This window comes from Lissotriton vulgaris, chromosome 11 (assembly GCF_964263255.1).
Source record: "Lissotriton vulgaris chromosome 11, aLisVul1.2, whole genome shotgun sequence".
In the NCBI taxonomy this organism is placed as follows: Eukaryota; Metazoa; Chordata; class Amphibia; order Caudata; family Salamandridae; genus Lissotriton; species Lissotriton vulgaris.
The window spans coordinates 857,378,722-857,399,952 of record NC_141699.1 but is presented as its reverse complement, the minus strand read 5'-3'; the positions used below and the strand labels follow the sequence as shown (position 1 = coordinate 857,399,952).

At 43.1% G+C, this 21,231-nt stretch overlaps 1 protein-coding gene across 1 annotated transcript in view; it reads right to left on the bottom strand.

Moving 5' to 3' along the window:
• Window positions 1-20,896, bottom strand: part of PXYLP1 (2-phosphoxylose phosphatase 1) — a 396,884-nt gene extending 375,988 nt beyond the window's left edge. Inside the window, exon 1 of the mRNA XM_086943994.1 lies at window positions 20,757-20,896. The gene's annotated coding sequence lies outside the window, so the exon portion shown is untranslated. The remainder of the gene's footprint in view (window positions 1-20,756) is intronic.
• Between the last annotated feature and the right edge of the window lie 335 nt (window positions 20,897-21,231).

The following is a 21,231-nucleotide window of genomic DNA, read 5'->3' as shown; positions in this document are numbered from 1 at the left end:
TAATTGCCCTTCAAGAGGAGAGCGACCAGCTGTGGACTCACATGGCCCCTCTGGCTGCGACAGGTGACCCTTTGCCCATGTAGTAACTGCTAATGCTGCTGGGCTTCCTACAAACCCAGCAGCCACTCTCTTTACTGGCCCCCCAGTGACTTATGCCACACATAAACTTCAAACCCTCAGCCTACCATTGAACAGTTTGCAGAATGATTACTCTTCACTGCACCATCAGTTACAACCTAGACAGTACACACAGAATGCCACCCAATGCTACCTTACCTTCCGCTTTAACATGGACCATACAGTACATTCCCGAAAAACAGACTTGCTTGACACAGGTCCTTGTTCTTTAATAGAGCTTCCACTGCCATGGCTGACTTCATCCCCGAATGACTAACACCTCAATTGTCACTTTAAATGTCCATGGCCCCAATTTCCCTGTTAAGCGGAGAGCTTTATTTCAGTGGCTGAAGACTAAGAAGATAGACACAGTTCTCCTCCAGGAAACTCACTTACACCGCAAAGATGTTTCTAGGCTGGAGTTGCATTGGTGTACCCCCCCACCCCCCAGTTCCATGCAGTCACTGCTTCTAAGACAAAGAGGGTGATTATCCTGCTGCGTTAGGACTTTTATTGGAATCAAAATATCAAGACAGGGAAGGGAGACTCCCTTATTATATATACCATATATGGCCCCAAAGAGATGAAAGACTCCTTTACACAACTGCAATGCCTAAAACTGCTCATGTGTCCAAAGGCCACATTATTGTTGCGAGCAATTTCAATTCCGTCCTCCATCATGACCTATATAGGTCTCTCCCACGCCCCATACAGAAAGGACAAACACCACCTTCTCTTACTACTGGCATGACAAGCCTTAACCATAAAACTTTATAAATAAATAAAAAGAAAGATTTGGAGGCAGCAGCATATCAAGGGGACAGAGATTTGAATTTTTACTACCCTGTTCCTAGGTGATACACATGCATCAACATTTTCCTACCCTCCGCAGTTTTCCACTCCCAGATAATCTCCCCGGACATTGGTGCCAAATTCTGAACTGATCCCTCAGCAGTCTGGTTGTGCCTCAACACCATCCTGCCCTACCCCCTCCCCCCGAAGGCCCTGGCTCCTTATTGAGCTGGCATTCCAGGACTCTACCTTAAGACACCGCATAAAAGAAGCAAATCAGACACCATCTTCAGGAGTGGTAGTGTGGACATGGGACAGAGCATGCTGTGGGAAGCTTCCAAAGCGGTCATTCTGGGAAAACGTCTTCCATACCACTTCCTACAAGAGATGAAATAGCCAACATAAGGCTTACTAAGAAAGGGAATTGAATCGCTTAGGAACTCTCCACAAAAAAAGATAACACCCTCTGCCCTTCCGGCAGCTTCATAAGGAGCAGGGTGAGTTGAAACATCTGTTAATGTGAACGACGCAAAAACATGATGTACCTGAGGTGCACTTACTATGAGAAAAGGGATAAAGCCGACTGATTATTAGCATATAAACTTAAGCAAACGTGCACCGGGACCATATCTGTAGTATTCGCAACAATAACAGCTCAACATATGCGGCCACTGCAGATATTCTGGTTAGCCTTTCAGCATATTATTCAACGCTCTTTCAAAGAGATAATCTTTCCTCTGATGTGCAAGACTCATATCTTTCCACGTACACCTACCCTATGAGACCAAAGGGCTTCTTGCCACTAAAAAATGCAATTGCGTCTTAAGTATTAAAGGAGGCAATCTGTGGATTACAAGGCAACAAAGTGCCAAGACCTGGTGGCTACCCAACCTCCTTTTTACAAGACCTTTGCTACACTCCTAGCCATACCTTTAGCGGCTGTTTACAATTATATTATCAAACGTGGCACACTCATTGATATGATGCTGGAGTCACATATCTCCCTAATAATAAAACCAAAAACAATTGCCTTGTTGATCACCAATGAAAAACATTTTGCTACCATCATAGTCTCAAGGTTGTACTCGATCTGGAACACCTTCATCTCCCCACAACAACCCGGGTTTATTTGCAACCGTCATGCTACAGATAACACACAACTGGCTGCTTCTTTTATCGATGTGGCCAACAGGACCGGGACCTCAAAGGTCAGGCTTTACCTTAATGCTGAAAAAACTTTTGATTGGGTCAATGGGAGTGTTGTCCTTGCTGCTTCCCAAGATGTGAGGCAACAGACAAGGCTCCCCAATCTCACCACAGTTGTTTACTCTATCTATTCACCCCTTTGTCCAGAAAGAACAAGTGTTGTGTAGTTTCCACTAATCAGAAGAATCTGCAAATTTGTGGACAACATAAACTTTGGGATGGTACCAGACTGGTTCTGTGTACCCCCTGCAGTATATATTGACCCATAGACCCGCTAGCTCACAGTGCCACCATAAGCTCTCCTAACCTAGATGGAGAGTGAATAGTTCTGGCAACCACAAAACATGACAGCCCTGTAATCTCAGGAAGAGTGGTAACAGACCTAGAATCTTTCGCTAATGCACGTGTGCTCACTTTTGCTCAGATAAATATACAAAGAATACACAAACTGATGTGTCCAATGTTTACTGAACCAAAGTGTTTCTTGTATAGTATATATGTGCGGCAATGATCAATAGACAGTAGAAGATAAAAGTTATAATACGCGTCCGGACAGTCAACAAAACAAAATGTTTCACCATCGTGCTGAGATAGTGTATATATAAAATTCTGGCATACTACTACTATGCAGACCCTAACCTACGTGTCTAGAGTGTATGTTCAGCCAAGAAACACCTTACTGGATGATCTAACTATTACCTGGTGAGTTAGAATGTAGGACTCCACCTTGATCATGAACTGGACACCCCTCACAGAGTTGTCAGTCAGCTGCTGGCTGAAAGCTTCAGCATGTAGAGACCCCTTGAAGTCAGCAGATGTGCCTCCTCGGACTATACCTAGAAACTTATGTGTATATATAGGAAAAGGCATCCTTGCTGTTGGCCGAGACTGTGATCAAGCTGACATTGTTTGTATTCTACAGATAGCTGTGTCACCCTATGGACGTAAATAACAAACATTTAAACAACGTACGAGTAGACCTTGCACACAACGCCAAGGCAATATGATAGTGTTCTTGTGAAGTTGATATGTGTAAGCAAGGTCAGTGTTTCCAGGAAACTAACCCAAAGTGTTACGAATGCAAATGTGTCAAAAGACAATGTTAAAAGTGAAGGCAACTTTAGCAAAGATCTGTGTAAATGTAAAAATTGCAAAGTTTCCTACTAGGATACATGATACAATCTAATTCCAATACTAAGGGTATGAGGGTAGGCTTCAAAGACATCAAATTGGCTTTGTATGTCATTAATGTGCTCTCCTTTTTTAACTGAAGTTGAGTGCGCTACGTGGGTACGTGGGCGCATCCCTGTATGATAGGCACACTTGTAAATGTTCAGGAAGGCCTGACTCAAATATAGGTTCAAACGAAAAAAGTTCAAAAAGATAAGTTCAAGGTTTCATCTTAGTTTGTATTTGGTGGATTCACAAGAGTCTACAATCTAGCGTTACATCACGCTGTGTTCATTATGAATCAACAGTAGTTCAACAAATGCTCCAATGCATTTCGGACTGGAGTAGTCCTTTGTCAAGGAGCGCTGCGGGAGGATACAAAAAATGCATTCAGATCAACGGTAACGTAAAGAGATATAAAACGGTAATGGGGTCATGCAGGTGGTCGGAGTTTGGGCATGCACTACGGGGTGTGTAAGGAAGTAGGGTTGGGTAGTGAGGGTCCAGGGTGTGATGGGAAATTAGTCACGAAAGTCGATGGTGAAAGTCCGTGATAGCAGATCGTGGGGTCGACACGAGAGTTTATATAGCAAAAAGTGCAAAGGGTACGGGCTGTTCTAACGCTTTAAAGCATTGATGGTATGCTCACATCGGTGCTGCAAGAAAAGGCAGTGAAAGACCATGAGGTGTACCGAACGAGAGAGCGTTCGTGTAGACAGTAAAACGCATGCAATTAACGTACTTACTGGGAGTAGTTCAAATGGTGGACAGAGTGTCACGAACTTCGCGGAGTTACTGCGGAGTTCCAGGAGAGTGAGTGGATGATAGAAATAGATAAAGGACCCATAGTGTGTGAAAGGGTGGAGGCGGCCATCTTATAGTGGGTTAAAGTGATCAGGAAAATAGTGATAGACAAAGGTAAAATGCAGAACGAGGGTACATAGTATCAAACCAAGTTATCACAAATAACAACTTAATTCAGTTTGATCGTTGAGCCCGAAGGGCTTCAAAGATTGGAGTCTGTAGATCCATGAGGTCTCCCTTTGTAGGAGTGTTTTGTTGTTGTCTTTTCCTTCTTTGCGGGTAACCATCTCAAGCACAAGGTACTTAAGTTGAGCCACACTGTGATGAGCTTCATTGAAGTGTGTCGCCACGTTTGATTTGGTGTTTTTTGTTCGTATGTTCGATTTATGCTCATTCAAGCGAGTTTTTATTTTTCGACTGGTTTTTCCCACGTAGATCTTCCCACATGGGCATTTGAGTAAATAGATCAGGTTAGCTGAATCACATGTCGCATCCACTTGGAGATTAATTGCGAAACCTCTCATGGGGTGATTGATCGTGTTGCCACTGATGACATTATTGCAATTGCTGCAGTGATGACACGGACGTGTTCCCGTGTGTGTTCTTGAGGTGGCAGTGGGTTTAGACAGTATTTCTCTGATGTTCATGGGTCTGCTGTATGCAAAAATAGGGGGTTCTCTAAAAAGGTCTTCAAAGTCTGGTTCTGATGATAAAATTCGCCAGTGTTTTAATATAATCTTTTTGTAGATTTTACTCGAGGTGGAGTATCTGGAAACCAGTGCCATTCTTTGATTAGGATCTTTTTGTTTGCTTTTCAAAGCTTCAATCCGGGAAATGGTGTTTACTCTTTCTGTTGCCTCTTTAATGATGGCTTGAGGGTACCCTCTGCTGGAGAATCGTTTGGCCATGGATTGCATTTGGGAGTTTCTTATATCGTTGTTGGAAACTATGCGGGTGACTCTCAGCATTTGGCTGAAAGGAAGGTGTCTTTTCAGAGAACCTTGATGAAAACTACTGTATAGTAATGTGTTGTTACGATCAGTCGGTTTTCGGTAGAGGTCAGTTTCAATACCCTCAGGGGTAACTTTCACAAGTACGTCCAAGAATGTTAGGGCTTTGTCGGAGATGTTCCATGTAAATTCAATGCGGTCATCTCTGGAGTTCAAGGTGGTTAGTGCTGTTTCTAGATGATCACGTGAGTCTTTCCAGATGAAAAATAGGTCATCGATATATCGTGCGTATAGTTTCAGGTTGTCTTTCCAGTTGGCGTTAGTTAGGATGTGGTTAAATTCAAAGTTGCCCATGTAAATATTGGCATACGTCGGCGCGGCGCAATTGCCCATTGCCATCCCAGACAATTGTAGGTACCACCGTTCTTCAAAGGAGAAATAGCTGTGGTATAAGGTAAAGATCATAAGCTCCAAAATGAAGCTCTTCATAGGTTCTGTCAAATCCGTTTTCAGTAATGCCAATTCAATCGCTTCGATTCCGCCGTCATGCAGAATCGAGGTGTACAAGCTTTTCACATCGGCGGTGCACAGGAAGATTTGTTCATCCTTGTTGATTTGTATGGAGTTCAGCTTGTTGATAAAGTCAGTGGTGTCTCTAATGTAGCTCTCAAGGTTAATGACTGAAGGTTGTAGGTAACGATCGATGAATTTGCCGATCGGTTCGTGGATGGATCCTCTCGTGGAAACTATAGGGCGGAAAGGTGGATTCATAAGGTCTTTGTGAATCTTGGGGAGCATTGTGATGGAGGGACTTCTCGGATGTTCAACTGTGAGATAACGTTTGGTACGATCATCGATGCTGTCATTTTCTATGGCTTTATCAAGGATGTTGCATAAGATCACTCTGTATTCGTTGGTGGGGTTCCCTTCAAGTGGCATGTAGGTATTAGTGTCAAAGACATGTTCCCTGGCCCTCCGGTTGTAGAGGTCAGTGTTGAGGATGACGAGAGCGCCTCCCTTATCAGCTTTGAGACATTTAATTGCTTTATTGTTGGCAATGTTTTTCAATGTGTCTTGATCTTTGTTGGTGATATTTCTACGTGATTTTTTCTTGAAGTTGATCTTAGCGATGTCTTGGCGTACTAAAGTCTCAAAAGTGTCAATGCTTTTGTGGCTACTCGGAGGCATGTAGTTGCTAGACGGGCGTAATCCGCGTAACAGGTCAGGTTTGGTTTCCGCAGGAGGTTCTAGGACTTTCTCAAAAAAGTGCTTCAGTCGCAACTTCCTGGTGAGTTTAAAGGTGCTGACCTCGAGTTCAAGTAAATTGGTATGGCTGGTGGGGATGAATGACATACCCTTCTGAAGGGTTTTGGTTTCATGCATAGTAAGGATGGTATCAGAGATATTGATAACTAGCGATTCCTCTTGGTTTTTGGTTTGGTCTGGGGTGGTTGTTGAGTTTTTCCGTTGTCTTTTGTTTGTCCTTTTGCCCCGTCTGGGTCGTCGATTCTGTCTGGGCGTGTGTCTAAAAAAGGCACACTGATGGTAGTGTCGGTGTGAGAAGTGGATGGAATTGAAGTTTGTTCAGACCGGTCTGAAGAGGCTGTGCGTTCGGTTGGTGGACGTCTAGGGCGGCGGTTGGTAGTATCACTGTCTGAGGACGAGGTGTCAGTGTTTTGGGTGTATGGCTTGTTCCTGCGGCGTTGGGCGTAAACCTCCGCCCAGGTGTACACTTCCCCAAGTTTGTAGTCTAAAGTGTCACGCCGAAATTTGCGCAACTTATGCTCATTGATCTCACTGGTATGACGGTCAATTTGTTTGTTGATTTCTTCCAAGGTCGTATTCAATTCTTCTGTGGTTAAAAGGGCTTTTAGTTCACTTTCAGTATTGGTTATTTCAAGGGTGAGTTCTTGGAGGATGCCAGACAGTTCTTCGATTATTAGTAATATCAGGTCGAGACTGCACTTGTTTAAAATGGCATACCATCTTTCCAAAAACGCTTTGGAATTCTTGCATAGCGAGGGCTTAAGGGCAATCCGGAGGCCGCGGGGAATGCCATTTTAAACAAGTGCAGTCTCGACCTGATATTACTAATAAATAACCAATACTGAAAGTGAACTAAAAGCCCTTTTAACCACAGAAGAATTGAATACGACCTTGGAAGAAATCAACAAACAAATTGACCGTCATACCAGTGAGATCAATGAGCGTAAGTTGCGCAAATTTCGGCGTGACACTTTAGACTACAAACTTGGGGAAGTGTACACCTGGGCGGAGGTTTACGCCCAACGCCGCAGGAACAAGCCATACACCCAAAACACTGACACCTCGTCCTCAGACAGTGATACTACCAACCGCCGCCCTAGACGTCCACCAACCGAACGCACAGCCTCTTCAGACCGGTCTGAACAAACTTCAATTCCATCCACTTCTCACACCGACACTACCATCAGTGTGCCTTTTTTAGACACACGCCCAGACAGAATCGACGACCCAGACGGGGCAAAAGGACAAACAAAAGACAACGGAAAAACTCAACAACCACCCCAGACCAAACCAAAAACCAAGAGGAATCGCTAGTTATCAATATCTCCGATACCATCCTTACTATGCATGAAACCAAAACCCTTCAGAAGGGTATGTCATTCATCCCCACCAGCCATACCAATTTACTTGAACTCGAGGTCAGCACCTTTAAACTCACCAGGAAGTTGCGACTGAAGCACTTTTTTGAGAAAGTCCTAGAACCTCCTGCGGAAACCAAACCTGACCTGTTACGCGGATTACGCCCGTCTAGCAACTACATGCCTCCGAGTAGCCACAAAAGCATTGACACTTTTGAGACTTTAGTACGCCAAGACATCGCTAAGATCAACTTCAAGAAAAAATCACGTAGAAATATCACCAACAAAGATCAAGACACATTGAAAAACATTGCCAACAATAAAGCAATTAAATGTCTCAAAGCTGATAAGGGAGGCGCTCTCGTCATCCTCAACACTGACCTCTACAACCGGAGGGCCAGGGAACATGTCTTTGACACTAATACCTACATGCCACTTGAAGGGAACCCCACCAACGAATACAGAGTGATCTTATGCAACATCCTTGATAAAGCCATAGAAAATGACAGCATCGATGATCGTACCAAACGTTATCTCACAGTTGAACATCCGAGAAGTCCCTCCATCACAATGCTCCCCAAGATTCACAAAGACCTTATGAATCCACCTTTCCGCCCTATAGTTTCCACGAGAGGATCCATCCACGAACCGATCGGCAAATTCATCGATCGTTACCTACAACCTTCAGTCATTAACCTTGAGAGCTACATTAGAGACACCACTGACTTTATCAACAAGCTGAACTCCATACAAATCAACAAGGATGAACAAATCTTCCTGTGCACCGCCGATGTGAAAAGCTTGTACACCTCGATTCCGCATGACGGCGGAATCGAAGCGATTGAATTGGCATTACTGAAAACGGATTTGACAGAACCTATGAAGAGCTTCATTTTGGAGCTTATGATCTTTACCTTATACCACAGCTATTTCTCCTTTGAAGAACGGTGGTACCTACAATTGTCTGGGATGGCAATGGGCAATTGCGCCGCGCCGACGTATGCCAATATTTACATGGGCAACTTTGAATTTAACCACATCCTAACTAACGCCAACTGGAAAGACAACCTGAAACTATACGCACGATATATCGATGACCTATTTTTCATCTGGAAAGACTCACGTGATCATCTAGAAACAGCACTAACCACCTTGAACTCCAGAGATGACCGCATTGAATTTACATGGAACATCTCCGACAAAGCCCTAACATTCTTGGACGTACTTGTGAAAGTTACCCCTGAGGGTATTGAAACTGACCTCTACCGAAAACCGACTGATCGTAACAACACATTACTATACAGTAGTTTTCATCAAGGTTCTCTGAAAAGACACCTTCCTTTCAGCCAAATGCTGAGAGTCACCCGCATAGTTTCCAACAACGATATAAGAAACTCCCAAATGCAATCCATGGCCAAACGATTCTCCAGCAGAGGGTACCCTCAAGCCATCATTAAAGAGGCAACAGAAAGAGTAAACACCATTTCCCGGATTGAAGCTTTGAAAAGCAAACAAAAAGATCCTAATCAAAGAATGGCACTGGTTTCCAGATACTCCACCTCGAGTAAAATCTACAAAAAGATTATATTAAAACACTGGCGAATTTTATCATCAGAACCAGACTTTGAAGACCTTTTTAGAGAACCCCCTATTTTTGCATACAGCAGACCCATGAACATCAGAGAAATACTGTCTAAACCCACTGCCACCTCAAGAACACACACGGGAACACGTCCGTGTCATCACTGCAGCAATTGCAATAATGTCATCAGTGGCAACACGATCAATCACCCCATGAGAGGTTTCGCAATTAATCTCCAAGTGGATGCGACATGTGATTCAGCTAACCTGATCTATTTACTCAAATGCCCATGTGGGAAGATCTACGTGGGAAAAACCAGTCGAAAAATAAAAACTCGCTTGAATGAGCATAAATCGAACATACGAACAAAAAACACCAAATCAAACGTGGCGACACACTTCAATGAAGCTCATCACAGTGTGGCTCAACTTAAGTACCTTGTGCTTGAGATGGTTACCCGCAAAGAAGGAAAAGACAACAACAAAACACTCCTACAAAGGGAGACCTCATGGATCTACAGACTCCAATCTTTGAAGCCCTTCGGGCTCAACGATCGAACTGAATTAAGTTGTTATTTGTGATAACTTGGTTTGATACTATGTACCCTCGTTCTGCATTTTACCTTTGTCTATCACTATTTTCCTGATCACTTTAACCCACTATAAGATGGCCGCCTCCACCCTTTCACACACTATGGGTCCTTTATCTATTTCTATCATCCACTCACTCTCCTGGAACTCCGCAGTAACTCCGCGAAGTTCGTGACACTCGGTCCACCATTTGAACTACTCCCAGTAAGTACGTTAATTGCATGCGTTTTACTGTCTACACGAACGCTCTCTCGTTCGGTACACCTCATGGTCTTTCACTGCCTTTTCTTGCAGCACCGATGTGAGCATACCATCAATGCTTTAAAGCGTTAGAACAGCCCGTACCCTTTGCACTTTTTGCTATATAAACTCTCGTGTCGACCCCACGATCTGCTATCACGGACTTTCACCATCGACTTTCGTGACTAATTTCCCATCACACCCTGGACCCTCACTACCCAACCCTACTTCCTTACACACCCCGTAGTGCATGCCCAAACTCCGACCACCTGCATGACCCCATTACCGTTTTATATCTCTTTACGTTACCGTTGATCTGAATGCATTTTTTGTATCCTCCCGCAGCGCTCCTTGACAAAGGACTACTCCAGTCCGAAATGCATTGGAACATTTGTTGAACTACTGTTGATTCATAATGAACACAGCGTGATGTAACGCTAGATTGTAGACTCTTGTGAATCCACCAAATACAAACTAAGATGAAACCTTGAACTTATCTTTTTGAACTTTTTTCGTTTGAACCTATATTTGAGTCAGGCCTTCCTGAACATTTACAAGTGTGCCTATCATACAGGGATGCGCCCACGTACCCACGTAGCGCACTCAACTTCAGATAGTAGCCTAACGCACCTGGACAGTTGCGTTGCCTGTTAGAGCACCTTTAACTCAATTACACCCTCTCATCAAATCTTTCTCAACTTCCTCATTAACCTCTGGCTGTGCGCCTGTGCCTATTCTTTCAACTTTATAGACGCTCTCCTTTTTTAACAAATCCTTCCTCATCCATTCCAGCTCAGGAAGAACTAGAACGCTTGCAAGAAGCATCAGGTTTTACATTGAATTACATAAAATCCTTCAGCCTGGGGTTGTCCACCCCTGGCACGGACATTCACAATGTGCTCACACAACGACTGTAGAAGCGCCCAAAGTGCCATTCCATATCTAGGAGTGCAACTTACAAACTCAATCACGAAATTGTACCAATACAATGTCCCTTCCCTCCTAGAAACACTATAGAAGTACTTATACTGCTGGGGCAGACTGGAAATTCATGGCTAGGCAGGGTGACCGCTATGAAAATGAATTTCCTTACCCAACTACTTATCTGGAGCAATCACTTCTCCTTAAATTCCCCCATGGTGATCCTTGACCAGTTCCAATAGACCCGCTGTGGCTTCCACGATGTGCGTGGCATACCAATTTCCAACTGCTTTCCGTTACCCATACATTGCTAGAGTACTGGCAGCTTATAACTCAGATAAAGGTATCCACTTTGCCCACATCAACAATGACTCCAATCATTCATAACCTGGACTTTAAACCAGGAATGGAGAACGAGGGTTTCACTCCCTGGAATGAAGGGGTCCTCCCCTACCTTGAGTGACCCTTACTGCAATGGGAAGCTTTGTCTCCTAGACGACCAACAGACAGACTGCGATTTACATAGGGAGGATAAGTATTGCCTCACACAATTGCTCCACTGACCAGGAATCGGGTAGGTTAAGGACAAAGCTAGCAGAGACAATATGACTCTAGACCAACTATTTTCGGATAAACACATAAGGGTGTTACTCTGATGCAAAGGGCAATGCCTAACCTTGGCGTTAACTCAAAACATAGCTACACAATGGCATGGAAAGATTATTTCAGTCTGGAAATCCCCCAAGCAAATTTGGGAGTGGGTATGAGGTCACGTGGCTAAATCAACCTTATGTACTACACAAAGATAAAGCCTATAAACTACTTACTAGATGGTATCTCACCAACATGTCTACGAGCAATGTTTGGAAGCCCGGACATGTGATGGAAGGGTTGTGGGGAAGAGGGGACCTTTTTCCACATATGGTGGTCTTGCGACTATGTACACAGGAATACTGCACTGACATATCTCACATTCGCACCATTTTGGGTGTCTTTCTCCCTAAGAACCCTTTAGTTGTTCTACTTGGTGATCCTGGCTTAAATAGCATCTTTCCCTTAACAACACTGAATGGAAAACTAATCATGCAGCTGAGCTTCTTGACCATGTTTAATTCTGGAAGAAGCCAACTATTCCGCCTGAGCATGTTTGGTGGGGGTAGTTATGGAATATTTAGGCTATGGAAAAACTAACTGCATTAGTGCGTGATCAGGTAGACAAGTTCACAAAAATCTGGCTTCCCTTTCAGAAGTACAATCAATAAGACCACGCTATGGACGAGATTCTTGCGCCGATATGTAGATCAGACCTACATAGAACGAATTCACCATATGCAGACTCCTCTGACCATAGCACTCATGAAATCACATTTGAATTTTTGAAACAGAATATTTTTTCAGATAGCTATTCATCTGCCTCCTGTTCATTATTTATTGCAATCTGAATTGAACAGTGAAAATTTTAAATGAAGTTGTAAACTAAAATATATAAATTAATAAATGAGGGACTTGGTGGAGGTTTGCCCCAGCTGAATTGACCCCCCACAAGAATATTGGTCTTGACCTCTGAGGTGGAGGTCAAGGACTTGGTCTGCCCTACGCGTGAAGATAACGAAGGTTGCTCTCCTCAGTGGCCTGACCACAGGGTGAGAGAAGCCCTGACTCAGATGGTGTCAAGACCACTAGCCTCTTGCAGGACGTTGTAACAATTCTCCTCAGGGCACGGTTGGCCAATGTTATCAAAAGCATCATAATTGTTACCTGAATATGTGCTCAACAAGAAATGCAGAGTAGGTGTTCTCCCTTGTGATGGCTCGGGTGGAGGGAGCGGTGCCTTGAGAGAGGTCTGGCACAGCCTTAAAAGAGGTAGCACCCGAGCCATCCCAGAGTCAGAGATTACAACAGGTACCTCGTCCTCCGATATCGATGAAGTTGGCATCAGCTTTGAAATTCCAGAAGCTGGTGTGGATCTTGGTGCCAAAGTGGAGTGGGAACGTGATGGGCTCAACAAGACAAACCAGCAAAAAGGGCTAATCTGCCAGCGGTATTCCGGATGGTGGGTCCCGCGACTCTGTGCGGCCCGAAGGCACACCAGAGGGTGTCGGCAAGCATCTGAAGAGTCAGAGCAGAGCCTCGCAGAACTCTTAGATCTGTTCTGTCATGGCACATAGCTCCGGAAACTCAGGATGTGCCAGAGCAAGTTGCAGAATAAGCTCCAAAGTCGAAAGACTTCGGGAACAAGATTGAGATGTATGGTGAATACCCTGTGCCATCTCAGGGGAGCGTGAGTGGCAGGGCAGAGTCCTGCTGAGAATTCTAATGTCCAGGACTGAACTTTAAACATGGACTGAACTTGAAACTTGGAGCAGTTTTGTCGCAGAATATACCGGTGCATGGTGATATAAAGTTTCACCTTGCAATCTCAGATGGTCATCAACACGCAATCACTGGAGGCCTTAAGAGTCAGGACTCAACCCCAGGCACCCCTGATGAGGGTCTGCCACAGAAATTTGTTTGCAACTGTCCGTACAACGTTTAAACCCATAGTTTTGAGAGATGACATTTCCCTTACATACTGTTTTACCATTTTGAAGAGGTAAAGGGAGTCTCAAAGAGACGATCAGGAGCTCTGGCTAAGTCAGGTAATGCAGTTAGAAAGGCACCGACGTCAGCGGGTGGCGACTATGTAGACTGTGGTATTGGTTATATATGTAGTGTTGTGCATGTGTATGTCTCGTGTGTGTGTTGGCGCGTGTATGTGTGTGCACGTGTGGAATGTATGCTTGGAAGAAGGTAGTGGGTGGAGAGACAGTTGCTGAAGGAGAGGGTGGAGGATGCTGTTGTGTTCGTGCCGCTGTGTTACTTTTTACTTAATGAAATAAAGAAGAAACGAAGAACCATCAAGAGTCTACGAGTCATCTCTCTTACAATATATGGCGACAAGCGGGATTTCGTAGCGGCATTGAACACAGATTCATCAAAAAAAAATTGAATTATTTTTTTCTCGTTATTTAAAAATTACCATCCTTGAATTGGATTTGATTCCTATTACTACGACTGCATCTTTAAATGGACTTCTGAGCGGTAAATTGTTATTTTTAAAACTTTTACCTTCTGCAACGTTTACTTGTTGTGTGGTGCATTTTTCAAGTAGACTCCTGCGCGAGTGGATGGTGCATGAGCGTTCCGCGCGTGTGGATCGTTGCAGCTTAAGCAGAAACATTCTTTTGGCTTTCTGTAGCGGATTGTTTATCATCACGCAGCATCGTCATCACGCATCACAACATAACGTGGCGGCCATCTTGAATATATTTACAGTATCCTAGCAACGAGCACTTCGTATTTAACATTATCCCGAGTGCCGATTTCAACGCGGACAACATCAATTAAATGCCGATTTCAACGCTGGTGATGTCAATTGAGTGCTGATTTCAACGCTAGTGATATCAATTGAGTACCGAGTTCAACATTGGTGGTGTCAACGCTCAGAGTCCATGTAAATTCTTGGAATGTACATTAATTTACAAAAAATTTTTTTGTTCTTCTGACAAATAACTGTATTATTTATAAACTTTGGTGAACAATTTGCCCAAAATGGATAATAACTGTTAATACTATTTGAACTTTTTGCGCAAGGATCGTATTTACAAGGATATATTTTTTTTCCCGGTTGTGGTTTGTTGTTTTGACTGTATATATTAATTCAAATGTCTTCAATTCACCCATCACCGTTCTTTTTAGCAGAGTCCGGTGAACCTCCTATTGCATGGGATTTATGGCTTGACATGTTCGAAGCTTATGTTGAGGTTTTAGCTGAAGAAGAATCTTCTCAAGAAAGAAAAGGGTCTTTGCTTAAACATAGACTGGGTGCAGTAGGGTTAAGGGAGTTCAAAAATGTACCTAAAATTGAGAATGCTGGTGACATGGGTGCTTATCAATGTGCTGTTAAACAAATGCAGGAGAGGTTTGGAAGGAAAATTAATGTTGTTATGGAGAGGTTTAAGTTTTATTCGAGAGCTCAAAAAATAGATGAGTCAATTGATCAGTATGTTTCAGCTTTGAGGGGTTTAGCTGTTACGTGTGAGTTTGAAAGTATGACATATGACCAGGTTTTACGTGATCAGATTCTTATGAAGACTAAATCAAAAAAAATTCAGGAAACATTATGGTCATCAGGGAGTACTTCATTAAAAAATGCTATTGAAGTAGCTAGAGGTGTGGAGATTTCGGACCAATGTATTCGCGAGGTCAGAAATGAGAAAAATGATTCCGATTCTGGTTCAGTTAACGTGATAAATAAGGGTGACAAAGCTAAATTCAAGAATGATAATAAGTCAACTAATTATTCTCCCTATCCTAATAAGAAGAGCAATGAAAAAAGTTATGAGAAAGGTAATGAGCTGAAGAAGTTTGCGTGTTTTAGGTGTGGATCTTCTAGCCACCTAGCAAACTATAAGTGGTGGCCTGCTCTGGATAAAATATGTACTAACTGTAAAAAAAGGGACATTTTACTAGAGTGTGTCGCAACTTTAAAGCTAAGGTCAGTTTTCTCCAAGATGATGAGCAAGATGACATTAATTGTGTCCAATTTGATAATCAAGACAATACTTTTCACGTAGTAGGTGAAATATGCAGCGTACATGATGAGTCAGCTAAAGGGAGGAGTAAGGTTAGAAAGTTACCATCGTGTTTTGTCAATATTGATGGTCTAGAAGTAAAAGTTATGGTGGATTGTGCGTGGTATACCATTATGGGCATGGACTTGTTTAAATCTCTTTGGCCCAACAGGTCATTATTGGGACCTGATGTACACCCTGGAAGTTACACTGGTCACAAAATACCTTTGGAAGGGTTTATACTAGCCAAAATAAGTTTTGGACACAATTCCTGTCAAGGCAAAATTTATGTGGCTAACAAAGGTGCAACCATTTTGGGGTGGCCACATATATTTGATTTAGGTATGAAAATTGATCCTAGTTTGGATTTTCCTGTTTACTCTGTTCAGAATGATTGTGTTGAGAGGGATAATTACTCAAATCTTCAGGAAAAATTTCCTGATGTATTTTCTAACGGGATTGGTAAGATGTTTGGCTTCAAGCACAGAATTATATTAAGAGAAGGTGCATGTCCTGTTCGGCAAAAACTTAGGAATGTACCTATTAGCTATAGAGAAAAATTGGGTGAAATACTTAGGAAATTGTGCAAGGATGGAATTGTGGAACCAGTTGAGAGTTCAGATTGGGTTTCGCCAGTCGTGATTTCTCTTAAATCTAATGGCGATTTGCATTTGTGTGTCGACCTAAGATGTTTAAATGAAGCTATTTGGGTTGATACATTTCCTCTTCCAAATTTACAAGAGCTTACATCTTCCGTTGGTGGATCTTCTTGGTTTTCCAAGATAGATTTGACAAGTGTATATCACCAAATTGTGTTAGAGGATGATTCTAAACATTGCACTGCCTTCATTACCACAGAGGGAATGTTTAGATATAAACGTATGCCATTTGGTCTTGCAAGTGCATCTGCGGTTTTTCAAAGAGAAATGTGCAGGGTCCTACAAGGCATTAAAAATGCAAAAGTATTTCAGGATGACATTTTAATATATGGGAAGAACAAGGAATGTCACGATAAAAGTTTATATGCTGTTCTAGATGCATTAAGAAAGAGTGGATTAACTATCAAAAACGAAAAATGTGTGTTTGGGAAATCCGAAGTAGAGTATTTGGGACATGTTATATCCAAAGATGGTATTCGACCAAAAGTCAGTCATGTTGATGCTATTTTAGCTGTTCCTGAACCTACAAATAGGGAACAATTGATGTCATTTCTGGGATTAACAGAATTTTACTCACGTTTCATTGAAAACTATGCGTCGAAGGTTGAACCCTTGAGATCATTGTTAAAAAGAGGTGTAATGTTTACATGGGGTGACCAACAAAAAATTTGTTTTGAGAAGGTGAAGAAAGAGATAGTTACAACACCATGTTTGAAACCCTTCTTGCCAACTGCTGAATGTATTTTATCTGTGGATGCATTTGGGTATGGAATTGGTGCTGTGTTTTCTCAACATGTTAAATCTGAGAAGTGGGTAGTGGCGTATGCTTCACGCACATTAACAAAAGCGGAACGAAATTACTCCGTAATAGAAAAAGAGTTGTTGGCTGCTTCATGGGCTGCTGAGAGATTCAGGATGTATGTGTGGGGGAGGAAATTCAAAATTTGCACTGATCATAAACCATTGGTGAACATTTTAAGACCTGAAGGTGGGAAGAATTTAACTCCAAGGTTGGCTAGTTTAGCTTCAAAGCTGCAAATGTTCAGTTTTGATATAGAGTATATTCCGGGTAAGGACAACGTAGTTGCGGATGGTCTGTCAAGGCTACCTAATGTGGATTTGACAGGTATTGGAACGAATACTGATTGGGAGATAGCGTTTACCACTAAGGATGTATTTCTGATAGGTGATAAGGATGTTGATAGTGGTGTATCTGAGGCGTCTTGGATGAGTGAGATGGATAAAGATGTTGTTTTGAAAGAGGTTAAACGTTTTATAGTTGATGGTTGGCCAAGAGAATCCAACTTACGTGGTGAATGTGCTGGGTTTTCAAAGATTAAAGAAGAACTGTGTGTTGTTAATGATATTGTCTTAAGGGGTGACAGAATTGTGCCTCCAGTTGGCTTAAGGAAGAATATTGCTGAGAAGAGTCATTCGGGACATGGTGGTATGTCCAGCACAAAAAGGAGGGTTAAGGAGTGGTTTTGGTGGCCAGGTGTTGATTCCATGGTGGATCGATTAGTAAGAAATTGCAAAGTTTGTGGTGCTAGTGATAAAGTGGCAAAGCCATTAAGTGTGCCTTTAACCATGGTGGAGTTACCTGACTATCCGTGGCAAAAGGTAGCTATTGATTTCATGGGGCCATTTTCAGCTTTATCGTCTATGGATTGTTATGCTATTGTATTAGTTGATTACTATTCGAAATGGCCCGAGGTAAGAATGGTAAGTGGGATGACTACGGATGTGGTTATTGAGTTTTTAGAGGACGTGTTTTCAAGGGAAGGAGTACCAGAAGTTCTGGTTTCGGACAATGGTCCCCAGTTTGTGTCACAGAAGATGGAGAGTTCTTAGTGGTGATGGGCATCAAGCACATCAAGTCGTCACTATATCATCCAGAAGGTAACGGTCAAGTGTAGCGCTTCAACAGGGTGGTTAAGGAAGTGATTGAATTGGCGTTGAGCGCAGGTTTACCTTGGAGGAAAGCTCTACAAGAGAGATTGACTGCATATCGTGTTACTCCGCATTCTGCCACAGGGAAAACACCCTTTGAAATTTTGAGAGGTAGGAAACCATTTACTGGATTGGTTCCTTGGTGGTTGAGGAAAAGAAATGATAAAATGCAGTGTAATGGGAAGGATGTTGATAAAGAAATCAGATCTGAGGTCAAAAAGTATCAAGATCGCAATCAGCAGTATCATGGGAAAAAACGTGCTTGGCCTTTGGTTAAGATTGGTCAGATGGTTAGAGTGAAGAATCCTAGAAAAGTGTTGAAAGGTGAAAGTGTATGGCCAAAACCTTTGAGAGTAATGAAGGTGTTTGGTAGCGCTGTAGAATTGGAAGATGCTAAGAGGTGGAATTTTCGGCAATTGAGTTTTTGCAATGAGAGGAATGGTGTGGTAGGTTCACGATCTGATGGTGTCGATGATGGGACGTGTAGTGGTTATATGTTAGGTGATGATTTTGGTCTAGTAAAGGAGTTGGCGTTAACTGGCAGTACGGGTGGTTGTAGTACTAGTTGTGATACGGGAAATGGTGTTAGAGATATTGTTGATGTTGGATCATCTTGTACCAATATTGGTGTTGAAGGTGAGACTCTTCGCCGTGGTGATAGAATAAGGAAGATGCCTGTCCGGTTTTCTGATTTCAAATTAGGGTAATCCTTTTAGTGGTGACTTAAGCTATTGAGGAGGAGGGTGTGTGGTATTGGTTATATATGTAGTGTTGTGCGCGTGTATGTCTCGTGTGTGTGTTGGCGCGTGTATGTGTGTGCACGTTTGGAATGTGTGGAATGTATGCTTGGAAGAAGGTAGTGGGTGGAGAGACAGTTGCTGAAGGAGAGGGTGGAGGATGCTGTCGTGTTTGTGCCGCTGTGTTACTTTTTACTTAATGAAATAAAGAAGAAACAAAGAACCATCAAGAGTCTACGAGTCATCTCTCTTACAATATAGACTCCACACATCATTTCCAGAGCAGAGCTGTGTCAGTGCAGAGCGGCACGGTACCAACTACTGACGCTCAGAGGTACAGTTGAAATGTATCCGGATCAAGTCGGACACCTGGGGAATAATCGAAAGGTGAAGAATTTGCTGCTATAAGTATCCATCATAAATTGGATTTATACAGAACTTACCACCCCTTACGAGGCATTAAAGCCACCAGAGTCACTATGCCCAAAGCATAGAAATTGCAAGTGTGCCTCGTCTGCGTTGGGTGAAAAGATCTTCTACGCAAGGTGGAAAATGGTAAATATATTTTTAGGATGCCACCGGGACAACTGGGATGTTTGCAATCTGTACATAACTGCAACAATTTCCAAAAACAGCAGTAGTGATTTACAGACTGCAGAGGTCAATTCCCCCAATGTAAATGTATAGGCATTTATATAGCGCACTACTTACCCGGAGGGTCCCAAGGCGCTTCGACCCCTGCGAAACCCTTCCTGGCTTTCCTGAGAGATGGTCACTTAATGGGTATCTCCAGGGTGAGACGAGGCATCCCCGGCGGTCTGGTGGGGCCGTTAGTGAAGATGAGGCAAGCTAATGCCCAGAGTTGCCGAGTGTGATCGCTGATCAGAGTGGGCACCGAGGCGAGAGAATTATCGAGTCCGCTGACCCTGGTCCAGAAACCTGCCGCGCCGGGAATCGAACCCTGGTCCCGGGCCGTCCTCTGCTCTCGGGTCTGCCGCCTCTAACCAGTGAGCCACACTACCTCACCAACAATTCTTAGCCTGTATTACTCACTCTTAAAGCTCTGACTGCCCACAAGACATAACTGGAACAAATCCACCTTTAAAGTAGAAGCTTGTGATCAATTTCGACCTGGACTATTGTTTTAAGATTAGGTACACATGTTGGACTATGAAGAAAAAAAATCTCCCTTTACAAAGCAAAATAATGCAGATACTGCTGAAGTACATTGCAATGAGTAGGTGAAACTGAGAATAGCCAGATCTTTAAATGAAAATAAAAAAGTTCGGGTACTCACTATCCTATTGAACTTGTCTGTCACTGAGAAGCGCCGGATCTCTTTCACCAGAAGTATTGGAGTACCTGCCCATTTAAAGCACCAAGAACAGTTCATTTGGAGCATTTACACTAAGTTCTCAAAGTACTTTGCTAACAGACGTTTTGCAAATATTGGCATAACCAAAAAGCTTTATTGCATAAACATGGGAATGCATGGTGTTTGTATAGTATCGAGGCTTTTTCTCAGGGCCTTTGTCCCGGTCTCTCGCACTGCTACACCCAGCTATCACTGTTCCAGCACTTGGCTCTTACAAACCTGCCCCTTCCTGAGAATAGCTATCATTACGCTACTAGAGTAGGTTCCGATAATTGAGGGAATCCGACTCCGTAGATGCATTGGTTATATTTTTCAAAAGATTCTCAGTCAACGCTCGTCGGAACAATCATCATGGAGTGGATTCACGACGAACATATAAATTCAATCAGACGTCATTATCAGTCTTCGGGCTCGTGCCGGTCCTACCTGAACACTGCCTACTCCGGTCTTCCTTCCACCTAGCCGCTGTCCCGCTGGCAGGCAGGACACCGATTCATACTAGCCCCGCCTACCGGTTGCCATAGCTCTACGTTCGCGTGCGCGTGCTCATTCTTCCCTGCTTCTACGTCCTGAGGGGCGGAGCAGCCACCATGAAGAAGTGCTGGAGCTTTGCATAATGCTATAAAATGATATCCCTTCTCGTATTTATACAATTCCCGCATGCTGTACGAAAGTGCAGAATATTCTCATGGCGTTCACTGAGGATTTAACAGGTCAGAAATTGTACAACATGTTTTAAATTACGCTGCTTTTTTTTTTTAACTTTATTGACAGGCAGGAATAATAATCAAACTGTATCATACAGGCATACGTTCGTTCGTGGTTACATTTTGAACGGTTACTTTTCGTATGTGGCAGGAATCATGGCAGCAGGAAATGCTGTGTCGCATTAAACCCTGGA